The 13,484-nt window shown below is 45.5% G+C and overlaps 1 long non-coding RNA gene across 1 annotated transcript; it reads right to left on the bottom strand.

Annotated features, from left to right (window-relative positions):
• Positions 1 to 207: 207 nt before the first annotated feature.
• Positions 208 to 12,856, bottom strand: LOC149123689 (uncharacterized). Its single transcript, XR_016213911.1, has 7 exons — positions 12,502 to 12,856; positions 11,406 to 11,487; positions 11,184 to 11,273; positions 9,491 to 10,021; positions 1,865 to 9,294; positions 953 to 1,188; positions 208 to 438 (listed from the first exon to the last, which is right to left on the bottom strand). It is a non-coding gene; the product is annotated as an uncharacterized LOC149123689 (long non-coding RNA).
• Positions 12,857 to 13,484: the final 628 nt, after the last annotated feature.

Below are 13,484 nucleotides of genomic sequence, written 5' to 3'. Positions count from 1 at the left end.
TTCTGAGAAAGGCAAATTTCCAGAATTGAAACCAAAAGGAGTAAAGTATGCCAAAACACTAATAATAAAATAAACCACAAAAAACATCAGAGAGCTCCTTGCACAAAAGGGTTCCAGACCAGTTTTGAAATTCTCAGAGAATGAGGATTCACAACCTCAAAGATTTGTTTCAGAGCAGGTTAAAAAAAATGAGATTATTCCATTCACTTTCTTTTTTTTTTAAAGTATTTATTAATTTAGAGGTAGAGTTATAGACAGTGAGAGGGAGAGACAGGGAGAAAGGTCTTCCATCTGTTGGTTCACTCCCCAGTGGGCTACACCAGCTGGAGCTGTGCAGATCTGAAGCCAGAAGCCAGGAGCTTCTTCCAAGTCTGCCACACGGGTGCAGGGGCCAAGGACTTGGGCCATCTTCTACTGCTTTCCCAGGCCATAGCAGAGCTGGATTGGAAGAGGAGCAGCCGGGACTAGAACTGGCAGCCATATAGGATGCCGCCGCCACAAGCAGAGGATTAACCTACTATGCCACAGCGCCAGCCCCTCTATTCCCTTTCTAATCCTGCTGTTCACTTGTATGTGTCCCTGCCTGTCATGATTGATTTTATTGGTCTTTTATTCTTACTTAGCCCCATATTCTACCCAACTTGCTGCCTTTCTACAACGGTTCAAAAAGCGTTTCTGCTTCTGAGGAGTTGCTCCTAGGCTAGGAAACATGCTCATGGGTAAGAAGTAAATAGTAAGTTGTTTTTCTCATTCTTTTCAGAATCCAAAATTTCAATAATATATGTGTATGCTGTGGATGACCCCGTGTTGCATTCCTAACAAAGACGAATGCTTTGTGATTATCATCTTGCCTTTCCGTCTGTTAATTTTAATATAAAGCTTTTATAATTCATTTTGGTTTGGTTTTGTTTGTGTAATATCATTCCCCTTTAAACTTCCTGCTGGTACCTACCCCAGAGGTGGAGGTCAAAATCTCGCCTGTCAGGCCTTCCATCTGCGTTGGCTTTATATTCATAAGTGCTCTGCCTTACAGATTTTTCTTCTCGAATACCAACTGTTTAATATTCAAGATCAACTCCTCAGTAAACAAGCCAGAGTTCTGAGCAAGTGCAGAAGAGAACTTGCCGACAGGAGGAAGCTTGCCATCCTGCTTGGTCCACTTGCTGGAAACCTGAACAACCTGGAATCCTAAAAAAAAAAAAAAAAAAAAAAAAATCCAAGTGGCAGAGCTGTGTTCACCAAATTCAAGGACAAAACTAGCCAAAGGAAAGTTTTGCTGCCACCAGCAAAATTCTTCCTGGGCGGTGAGCAGGAGGAACACTTTGTCCATCAATCCATAAAGATTCAAATCCTTCCAAAAAGGGAAGCCCACAGTTTTGCTGACCGTTTTCATAGTTAATTCAGTGCAACTGACGTCATCTTCTTTAAACTCTCTCGCACAGGCAGCCGTGCTAGGTGTTCCGTCCCTTCTTGCTCCTTGCAATTTTGTTCTTATCTTGGAAGCAACTGCATTAGAGCGAATGCACACAGGCAACGCACACACACGCACGCCAGCTCATGCGGGGAAGGTGTGATTCAAGTTTTCGCTCCTCAGCACCGACATGGTACCTACACATAGTTTACACCTAGTAAGTGTTATCTGAAACCAAATCAAATCAGATTGAACCTAACTAGCACAATGGAATAAGGAAAAAGCTATGGGAACAACAGAGGAGAGCAGTTTCTAATTCTGCCTGGGGGAATTAGAGAAGGATCAAACAAAAACTGCACCGAATGGGTTTTGAGGAATGACACAAACCTTTTTGACGATTCAATTTAATTGCATGGAGCAAACATGCGTTTAATTTTAATAGTAAATACTTACACATTTTTACACAGCATTTTAATCTTCAATACCCTGGCAGGCACTAAATAATTGAATTTTCGAGATTAGAGTCTTCAAAAATCATCCACATTGACTTAATGTTCCCATCGAGTAGCTACATGAAAAGATAAACACCAAATTAGAACCGAGACGGCACAAAGCTAGGATTCCTCTGCCCCTGATTCAGAATCCCCACCCCTCCAGGGAGAAGAGTGATGGCCCCAACTCTGTCTCTGACAAATGGAAACCACCTGTGCCAATGCAGGCATCAGCGGCACCCCCACCATGGGTAAGAAGACACTCAGCTCCCCCAGGCACAAAATGAAAGGCGGCCATATTTAAGGACTGACATTGGCTTGTTGTTCCTACTCGCTTCCTCATACACTAAGAAAACGATGGGAATGCTTTGTGTCTGAGAAGCCCTCTCATCACAGAAGTGGTGTTTCTGCACCTGTGATGCATGCATTTCCCAGTGGAACGTTCCTTGTTGTCACGTGCCTTGCGTGTGAACCAGCACTGAAAACAGAGAAAACTCCGGCTTGCAAAGTGGGAGCCAGGAGAAGCTTATCACAAGGCAGTGCTGGAGCTTCCTAAGCCAGAAGTGGAGACCACTGGCTGACCACTGTCCAAGGCTGGTGGTATCTCCAGGAACACACTGGAAGGCAAGGAAATGGAATAAGAGTGCAGGAACTGGGCCTCTCCTCTATGCCTCTAAGCCAAGGGCAAGACCAGAGGCAAGGAGGGAATTCACTCCGGATGGACTGAGAAATTGAAGGTTTGATTTAGAATAAAGGAGACGTTTTTACTCCTGAAAGTGAGTCACAGCCGCCTAAATAAAATTGTTCTTGCAGTGAGACCTGCCCTAGGTGCTATCATGAATCAGGGAACAGAGATCAGACCACACTGTTCAACTCCAAGTACCATTTGTATCCATTGTGATAATCCGTTGAGGAAATGGGTTACGCATCCTTAAGACACAGCCTCATTTGTCCTAACATGGCCAAAACAAACACGCGCTACATAATCTATTCTGTTAGCAGTCATCATGACTGAATTGGTTTAACCACATGGCAACCCAAATAATTGTGCAAAAATCAACCATAATTGCTGTTGAAAGTCTAAACAGCCAGGCAGAGGTTGACCGAACAGCCTTGTGTAGCTGCAGCCTGAAACTTGTCTATTTTTTCTATAACTCCCAATAAAACTAAAAAATGAAATTTACATCCTGCAGTCATTAACATGACATTAAAATTTGTTTGGATAATCAGAACCTGGCAGACATTCAGTGTCATTGTTGTTTTAAACAAACACTTTCAGTTTTCCACTCGGAAACAGGCCAAGGGACTAACCTCTAAGATTAATAAGGACACAGTTTAGCTAGAGAAACAAATTTCAGCCAACACTTCCAAGGAGAGGACACGCTGCTTCCGTGACGTGCTCCAGCCCCTTGGATTAGTGTGGAAATGGCCTCCTGACCTTGAAGCTGGAGACACCATGCATCCATCACTTGCAAGACCCTGGAAGGAGTTTCTTTCAAGACAAGCTGTTTCATTTCTTCCTATTGGAAGGGTCAGAAATCCTGACCAAAAGAAGAAATCAATTGATCCGGAGGTGGTTGAATAGATTCACTAATAAAACTTACAATGTTTTCTAATTGTATGATAATGACAGTACCCGCAATGATAAAATGGCTCACAATTTGGAAAAATGAAAATAATACAAAATTTAAAAATCCCTAGTTACTCCATAAAGCACTAGTATTTTCAAGGCAAGATTATCTACTCAAAAGCTTCTGCCTGACTCATGTAAGAGGATTCTATTATGGGTAAACTGGAGATAAAATGGGAGTTTTAATATGATTATAGGTCAGTGGTTTTTGAATTGTTAATGTATAAAAGACCCAGAGGCATATGCTGAATACAGAGTCCATGAAAGACACAATTAAATAAACAAAAAGCAATTTACAAGCTGGAAAACATTTTGAGTTTTCATGCAATGTTCTAACACATGTCCTCTAGCATCCAACTTAACAGAGCTGAGCCGAGACCACAGAAAACAGGCAAGTAAATTGATTTCGCTTCATGGGCCCCAAACCTTAAAGAAAATGGATTGTGGGAAAGCATTTCAGAATTGAAAGTATGAACCACAGGAGTAGACACATGATTTTTGGGGGCATAGACACTGTTTGGAACGGGACACACCCTACTGATGCTGTACAATAATGAAGATGAGATGTACTTACTCATGTGTTTGTATAGTTGTTCTACCAATCTCACTTCTAGAAAGGATTTGTTGTAAGTGAGAAATTCCAGGGGGTAATCAGAATACAAGGCGAAGTTCAAAAATGACATGAGAGTGTATATTACGAGGAAGTTACGTATGGATTTCAAACTTTTTGCACCAAACAAATCTACCTTTCAATTTCCTTCTCTCCATGAACTTCTGCATGTGATGGGAGGTGTCTTACAGCTTCCCTTTGGCATTTCAAGGATGACCTTGGTAATGGTATTCAACCTCCCTCTTTTCTTGACCCTTGGGCCTGTGGTTACTCATGTGGGCACCAATGTCCCACCTTGAAATGCCCACCTGGGCACAGCAATCCAGAGAAGAAGGGTGGCTGCCCTCTCTGGGCCACTGCACACACAGTGGAGACCCTGGAAGAAACACACCTCCCTCTGACATCAGCCCTGACGTGATGAGTTGCAAAACTTATCAGAAATAAACATTATGGTCTTGCCAATTCTCCGATTCCCCAACACCAATTGAGTGTCCAACAACTCAATTCAATTCTGACCCTAACTGCCCAGAGTTAACATTAGACTCCTCAGGTTTAGGGATTTAGTCACAAAAGATCACCCTCACTTCAAACACCAATTCTAAGTGGGTTACCCAGGCTGCTCTCATTTCTGTCCAACTTGGCTACAAATTCGGGTGATTTTCAGATACACCTGCTTCAGGTTCAATAAATTTTCTAGACTGATCCATCCAGAACTCAGGAGAATACTACCTACACAATTTAAAGGATGCAAAGGAACAGCAAGAAGAAGAGGAACATGGTGTGAGATCTGAAAGAACCCAAGTGCAGAAGCCTTTGTCCCCGTGGAACTGGAACAGCCCAGCCCTCCACCTCTGGTTGTATTTCCCTACCTGGAGCCTCCTTGAACTCTGATGTTGGGGAGTTTTGCGGGTGGTCTCATTACAGGGGCATGATTGATTAAATAACTGGCCTGGAAGTTTGAATTCAAACTCCAGGCCCTCTGCCTCCCTTGTTGGTGGGGGGGATGAAACTGAAAGTCCCAGCCTTCTTATCAAGGCTTGGTTTCTCTGGTGGCCAGCTCCATCCCTACGCTATCTAGTGGCTGGTCATGAGTAGCCTCAATAGCATAAATTCAGGTATGGTTGGAAGAAGCTCATGTGAGTAGCAAAAGATGCTCCTAACACCCTTATCATTCAGAAAGTTCTGAGAGTTTTAGGAGTTCTGAGGCAAAGACCAAATATACGCATTTGTATTACATGAGTTTGTCTAGCTTTAAACCTTAAAAGGCTCTGTGATATCAGCTAGCTAATTCAAACAACTTTCCCGCAATAACATAAAATGCCCATTTCTTTCTTACACCCATGAACTCCTACCACATCTGGTGAGGATTTAAATTTCATTCAGTATACATTTCCTATAAGCCAATTATGAATGCTGGACACTTCCAGGGCTCGCAGAGTAAGGCCTACAAGTAGCTAAACCCACTGGCTAACATTTTTACATACTTTAAAGAATGCTGCCCTCACTTTATCTCAGGCAGCTGTGTTAACTCCCCAATGAAGTTGGATCCACCTTACAAAGGAGGAAACTGAAGGTGGAGGAAGTGCGGGAAGACCAAGGTTATGCACGAGTAAGCTGTGGAAATGGCATTGGCTGGCATTCAGCCGGAGGGGAGTTCTTGACCTTGCATCACTAAACCTCCCAGCCAATGTGAAGAAGCAGACTGCTGAGGACCCAGCCAATGACTCAGGATTGAAATAACCCACACCTATCACAGATAATATAAAGTGAGGCATGTCTTTGAATATTACACCTCTACTATTATGATCATTGGAGTTCTATCTTTCAAGGTGTGGTTTTTCCACCACCAGCCTCATCCCAAAGCTATCTAGGGACTCTGTGACAAGTTGCTTCGTTAGCATAAATAAAATTCTTCTAAACATAAAGTTTCACTCAAAGTAAAACCTCATAAATTCATATGCCACTAACAATCTGTTTTTAAAGTTTATTTCTTTATTTTTATTTGAAAGACAGCGTGATGGAGAAAGAGGGAGAGATAGAAGGAGAGATCTTCCATCTGCTGGTTCGCTCCCCAAATGCCTGCAACATGGCATTGTTGGGCCAGGCTGAAGACGGGAACCAGAAATTCCGTACAAGTTTCCCATGTGGTGGCAGGTACCACGTATCTGAGCTATCAGGTGATGCCTCCCAGTCATCTGATTCATCAGTAGGAAGCTGGATTGGAAGTGGAGGTGGGACATCATCTCAGGTACTGCAGCTGGGATGTGGGTGTTCCAAGCTGCAGCTTAACCTCCTGTACTGCAATGCCTGCCCCCATAATCAGTTTTAAATTAACAGGTACCATTTTACCTTCCCAAATGTTTTCTTACTAAATCATGAAATCAACTGCATAGTTGCGAGATTTACTAATTATTGGGTTCCAGAACACTTCATTACTCTCAAATAAAAATCTGCATTTCTCTTTTGATTATTATTAAGCCATATTTTTTAAAACTTATTAGAAAGGTAAAATGGGCCGGCGCCGCGGCTCACTAGGCTAATCCTCCACCTGTGGAGCTGGCACACCGGGTTCTAGTCCTGGTCAGGGCACTGGATTCTGTCCCGGTTGCCCCTCTTCCAGTCCAGCTCTCTGCTGTAGCCCAGGAGTGCAGTGGAGGATGGCCCAAGTGCTTGGGCCCTGCACCCCATGGGAGACCAGGAGGAAGCACCTGGCTCCTGCCTTCGGATCAGCGCAGTGCACCGGCCGCAGCACACCGGCTGCGGCGGCCATTGGAGGGTGAACCAACGGTAAAGCAAGACCTTTCTCTCTGTCTCTCTCACTGTCCACTCTGCATGTCAAAAAAAAAAAAAGGTAAAATGTAGTCCTTGGTGTATGAAATATAGAATATAAATATTAGAAATATTTATACAGCAAAGTCCTTTGATTTGGTTATTTATCAAACTACACATAATCAATTTGGTAAGTGTAGGTTATTTAACATACATATACAGAAAAATCTACACTTCCAAGTTGTATTCAATATAATCCTTACAAAGAGCATGATTTTGGTGGTTATTTCCTAGTTAATGACATCATTCATAACAAAAACTGCAACTTCTCAGGCCCCAGTAGCACTGGGATTTAAAAGTTATTTAACAATAAAACTCTGGGGAGACCCTAGTGTTCTTCAGTCTTAAAATATGTTCAACTGCTTTATAATTAGAAAACAGATATTTTTCTGTTTGGATATCTGCTAGACTAAACTCTTTTTCTCCTTACTTCAAGTTCACACGAGAGACGCATCTCCAGGTCCATTTTTAGTCAATGAACCACATGGACGGACATCTGTGGTCCCACAGGAAGAACCAAGCTTCCAAAGCTCGGTTGAAAAACAAATCTATCCCCAGCCCCCTGTGTGGGCTTTCCGATTAAAAAAAGGAACAACAACAACAACAAAGCTGTATTTTCCCCTAGCTCTTAACAGTGTTCACAAGCAATCCAGTAAAATGGAGCAAATTTTGTACAAATAGAAATACATGTTGATGTCAGTGGTTTAGAATGAAAGGGAAAAAAAAAAATAGAGAACAAACCCCGGTATGAAAAGGGCCCCCACCATGTGAAGACTGTTGTCCGGTGACTGTCCCTGGGACGCCAGGAGGTGAGCATGGCAGGGGGACCCACCCTGACCAATTCACCGCTGGAGGCTGGGTGCTGTACTGCCTTCACTTACGTCCGGCGCCAGTTACAGAACACCCCTTGAATGCAGGCTCAGCCAATCTGGAATTTGAGACACCAATAAAACCACCAAACGTTGAGGCCGAGGGATCTGGGCAAGCGTGTGATCCAATCTCCTCACCTCACAGATGGGACAGATGACGGAAATGAGGGCATGAGATGTGCAGTGTTTGTGTACGGTCACGGGGCAGTTTCCTGGAGAGAACTGTCTCCTCCCAGCCGCCACCACTAACTCCGTGCGTGTCACCGCTGGGCTTCCCAAAGCCACGTGGTCAAATTCTAACCCTCAAGGGTGTGCAGAGGTAGTGGAGTTAAGATGAGGTCACACCGCATAGCGTGGGCCCTCAGCCAATGGCTGGTGTCCTTAGAGCAGGAGGGAAACGTAGACTGAGAAGAAAGAAGGCCATGTGAGGGCGGAGGCAGAGACAGGAGAGGTCCAGCTACGAGTCAGGGACTGTGGCAACACCAGGAGCTAAGGGAGACGTGGAAGGGACTTCTCCTGGAACTTTAGAGGGAGGACAGCCTGGCCAACACCTTGATTTTGCATTTGTAGCCTCCAGAACTGTGACAATCTTTTCTGCTGCTTAAAGCACCCAGTTTGTGGGAATTTGTTACTGCAGCCCTAGAAAACTAATACAGTGACGATCAGAAATAACAGCATCAAAACACATCCCATTGTAAGATGGCTTACAGAGGCATAAATCACCAGTTAAGAGTCACAGCTAGTTGCAGGCATACACCCTAAAACCCCTGGTAATTAGGCATTTGCCATTTGCTTTGCTTTAAAGAGTATATTTATTTTTATTTATTTGAAAGGCAGAGAGAGAGAGAGAGGGAGAGAGAGAGAGAAAGGGGGGGGGGGTGGAGAGAGAGAGAGATCTTGAATATGCTGGTTAACTCTAAATACTCTCAGCAGTCAGGGCTGGTCCAGGCTGACGCCGGGAGCCCGGAGCTCCATCTGGGTTTCCCACAGGGGCGACAGGGACGCAGGTGCTTGAGCATCCTCTGCTGCCTCCCCAGGTGGGCACTAACAGGAAGCTGGACACAAAGTGACAGCCCAAACTTGGAGTGGCACTCCAACACAGGTGTCCAATGCAGGAGTCCCACGGGGCAACTTAACCCACTCTGCCGCGAATGACCGCCCCCGTCATTTTCCTAATGGGCATGCCTTACTTCATTTAATCCACATAGCAACACAATGGTGTAGAATTCTCCCCATTTTAAGGATTAAAAAATAGAGGTCTGAAGAACTTCAAGGGACTTTAGCAAAGCCAATAAAGTAGATGCTAAAGTTGGCACTCAGATCTGAGCATGGGGACTCAAAACCTGTTCTCCTGGCTGCAAGGGTGGTCAGCCTGTGTCCCGAAATGGCTTGGGCCGTGCAGCACGGCAGGTCTGGACTGGATGTCGGGAACGCAATAGCTGCAAACGAGTTGTCTAAGAGAAATTGTCAAAAAAAAAAAAAAAAAAATGGTGGACTCATTTACTATGCCATTCTGATCATCAGGGAGCGATCAGAATGGAACAGGCCAGCTTCCCAGGAAGCAGTCCTCCATACCCATGCTGCCTCTTCCTCCCTCCCTCTCTCCCTTCCTTCCTACCTGTCTACCTTCAGGAAACCCACACTGCACACCTTCATGTGAAGTAGGCAGCCCGTTTCCCAACATGGCTCCAAGGAGAGACAATGAACTTCGTTTATTCTTCACATCCAGACTGTTTCGGGCACGTGAGCGGGGTTCCACCAGGTACGAGAAGCGTAGAAACAGCCAAGGCAAGGACACAGACATGAAAGACCACGGCGCAGGCAGAGCTCTGAGGTGCACCGGAGCCCAGTGTGCGTGTGTGCGCCCGTGTGTGCTCACAGACATGCGCGGGTGTGCACACACGCAGGGGCTCGAGGGAGGAGTTGGCTGCGGCAGCTGGAAAGGTGCATGGGAGAAGTGGGCTCAGGTTTTCCCACAAAGCCCCCCGGCTGGAGAGGAGCCTCAGGCGTCCCGGGCCTGCACCTTGATGGCCCCAGGCCTGGCGACCACACCTTGCTGTTTCTGCCTTAACAGCAGTGTCCGAGAAGAGACTTCAATTAACCCGAGGACCTCGCCTTGTTTCCCGCCTCCTGCTGCAGTCAGTGCAAACAGCCCGGCCTGAACACGGAGGAGCTTCACGTCTGTCAGTGAAAAAAAAAATGACTTTTTAAAATCCCTCTACCTGGAGCGTCTGAGTCTCCTCGCGCTCCATGGAGAATGAAGATCCCTGGGAACTGTTTCTGAACTTGTTGCCGACTTCCACGGAGACCAGCCCAACAACCGCCTCCAGACTAGGTGCTGGCAAGCTTTTCCTGTAGAGGACCGGAGAGGAGACAATTCAGACTGCGCAGCCCGTACGGCCTGTCATTCAGCTCTGCAGGGGAGCATGAAGCAGCCACAGACGACATCTGAGCAAGGGAGCTGGGCTGTGCTGGAGGAGCACCGTTTTACAGCACAAGGCAGGAACAGCTTTGGCCCTTGGGGACCGCAGTTTGCTGACTGCTCCTCTAGACCAGCAGAACCGCATCCTGACGCCATCAGGAAATGTTTAAGCCACTCTTGTAGCTGCTGAATTTTAATTTTGTTTTGTTGTGCAGTTTCCTCCTCCTCCTAATCATTCTAATCAATATTATCCCATGTGTTTCGGTAATCATTAATATAAACTAGAAAGCACTCCAAGGAATAGTTTCACTAGTTTAATTTCATTATTATTAACACACCCATAGAGTATCTTTCATTTATAAAATTCTTTGTAGAAAACATGGAGAGGCCTCCAAAATGCTTGCCCCAACCCCAGTGGGGGGACAAGAGATTGAAAATGGAAGGGAGGCCAGCGCCATGGCTCACTAGGTTAATCCTCCACCTGTGGTGCCGGCTCCCCGGGTTCTAGTCCTGGTTGGGGCACCGGTTCTGTCCCGGTTTCTCCTCTTCCAGGCCAGCTCTCTGCTGTGGCCCAGGAAGGCAGTGGAGGATGGCCCAAGTGCTTGGGCCCTGCACCCACATGGGAGACCAGGAGGAGGCACCTGGCTCCCGGCTTCGGATCGGTGCAGCACCGGCCGTAGCGGCCATTTGGGGGGTGAACCAATGGAAAGAAGACCTTTCTCTCTCTCTCTCTCTCACTGTCTAACTCTGCCTGTCAAAAAAAAAAAAAAAAAAAGAAAATGGAAGGGAGAGTTGTGTATTTTAGGGTTGTGTGAAAGGCACGACCGGGAGTTTTCTTCGCATTTTCGAGTTAGCAGGTCACACGTGTCATTTTTCCACTCTACAAAGCATCCTAATGAGATGCACCAAAAACGTGGTTACCTGCAGCTCCGAGAAGGAGAGGATTCATGGCTCAGAGTCTCACTCAAAAAGTGGTTCAGGCAGAGCTGGGTCCCAATTATATGTGGGTCCCTTGAAATAAAAGAAACAGAGAGTGCATTAGGAATGCAAAGATGTGAATTCAAAATCTGGAGGAAAAATGAATATTTGTAATGAAAAGAGAAATCTCAGTAAATTATAAACTTTTAAAAAGCTGATACATACCCCTACCACTTTCTTTCTGGTTATGTTTTGGGTTTCCACTCAGATATTTACTTCCTGTCATATTTAAATTTCTGCTCAGTTCCTAATTACAAAAAACATTGAGATCCATATAAGATGTTAAAATGCACAAAAGTAATAAGAAGACCTTTATAACTGCTATTGTACCACATACAGCAATACAACTGTGTTATCAAATTACTCTTAGGGTCTGAGTTTTGTTACTGAAACTTCTTTTTTGTGATTTGTCAGCTGCTTTTTCAGGCCATCCAGCTGTGTTGGTGGCCATGTTGTATGCTGTTTCATCTGGAACCACCCTGCTTTGTCAGGACAAGATGTGTCAGATAGGCTAAAATTCAATCTGATATGTCAGGATGCATAAAAACACAGCCTCACACAGGGTGTACTCATGGGTTACCTGCAAACCCCGGAATTAGGATAAATCTATTACTAAAGGGCCGCAGAATGCACGGACGTTGGAGTGCAAGCCAACGGTGGTTTTAATAAATTCTAGTTCAAAGACCTGCTAATTTCTGAGAAGTTTGACCATCCTGGCAAAGCCATTGCTGGGGACGTAAAAGTTTAAGAGAGGATCTGAAGGTTTCAGCTTTCCCAGCTTGATGGTGGCTATGGTTTGGGTGCAGTTTGTCCCCTAAGTTTCACGTGTGGGACTTGGACTTGAATGTGGTTGTCAGACCTTTAAGAGGTGGAGCCTAATGGGAAGCTCTTCGGTCATGCAGGGCCCTGCCCATGGATGCCCCGGTCCCTCTGTGACTTCCTGCTTGGCATGTGCTCTCTTCCTCCCACATGTGCTCCCAGCATTGCCATCCACCATGTGGTACTGCAGCTAGGAAAGGCCCTTACCAGAGCCTGTGTAATGCTGTTTAGACTCAGCCTACAAAACTGCGGGATAGTGGAACCTCTTTTCTCTATAAATTAAGCCTGTCCCAAGTATTTTGTTATAGTAAAAATACAGTAACACTTTGGTAAACCCATCTCTGGCCTTGTAAGTCATCTAGTTTAGGCCCTTTATCAGCCTGCCTCCCTGGTGATTAACCAGCCTCTAAATAAATATTCCCCATGACACTGTGTTTATTACCTCCAAAGGTAAGCCATTCCATCGTTAGTCTTCTAGAGTTGTTAAAGAATGCTCCCTTATGCTAAACAAAAATCCTCCTCCTAGTAACCTTATCCGATGGTCCTAAGGTCCCTGTTGAGAGATAAACACAATCACTCTTCCACAAGACAGTCAATCAAACATGTCAGCCCCACCTTCATTTCTTTAGAGCAGACTCAGTCTTGAGGATTTGCTCAAACGTGGCAGTTTGAGAGGTTGTTCTAGGAAGCGCCAGTAAGCATACAGCAGAGAACTGAACCAAAGGGAATCCAGTTACAACTGTGGGCAATCCGAGCTGGATCCCAAGAAGCCAGGGTAAAATACATGCCTTGGAATTCCTACCTGAGGGCTGAGGGAGCTGGGGTCTTAACCACCAGCTGCCAACCATTGTTAGTTGAAGGCTGCTCTGCTGTGTGCTGGCTGGTAGGGTTCCAGCTTCTAGGCTAAAGCCCTCCAACAAATGGAGGCAGAGGCCAGCCCGAGCTACTGGAGGAAGCTCTGAGGGGGTACAGCCTGCCCACCCTCTTCTTCAAACTGCCCTGGGTCTTTGAGCCTTCTGCACACACTCCGGCCACACATCTCCTCCGGGCTCACCCATCCGATGACCTTGTCTTTGCTTCTTTTTGTTTTGCTTGGTGCTGAAATGAGCTCCACGTGTGGTCAAGCCTTCTCAACCGTCTGGTCTCAGAAAACACACACACAACACAGGATAGGCACTGTCATTGACCAAGGGTAGATGAAAACACAATCAAGTTCAGCCAGGAAAGCAGCTGGAATATTTCGGTAAACGTGGTGGACATGGTGTGGCTGACATAGCACACCTTCTGGGGCTTCCGCATTGCTTTTGCTAGAACCATGCCTAACTCAGTCAACTGGGAAATTCAACTTCTTTTAAAACATAGTCACCTCTTACCTAAAAGAAGGTCCTTCTTTAGCCCTCTGCTATATAAGCCAAAGGAAGTCAG

The sequence above is a fragment of the Oryctolagus cuniculus genome, chromosome 10, assembly GCF_051225735.1.
Source record: "Oryctolagus cuniculus isolate XC-2025 breed Fujian yellow rabbit chromosome 10, ASM5122573v1, whole genome shotgun sequence".
NCBI classification, from domain to species: domain Eukaryota; kingdom Metazoa; phylum Chordata; class Mammalia; order Lagomorpha; family Leporidae; genus Oryctolagus; species Oryctolagus cuniculus.
This window is presented reverse-complemented; position numbering and strand designations above follow the sequence as displayed.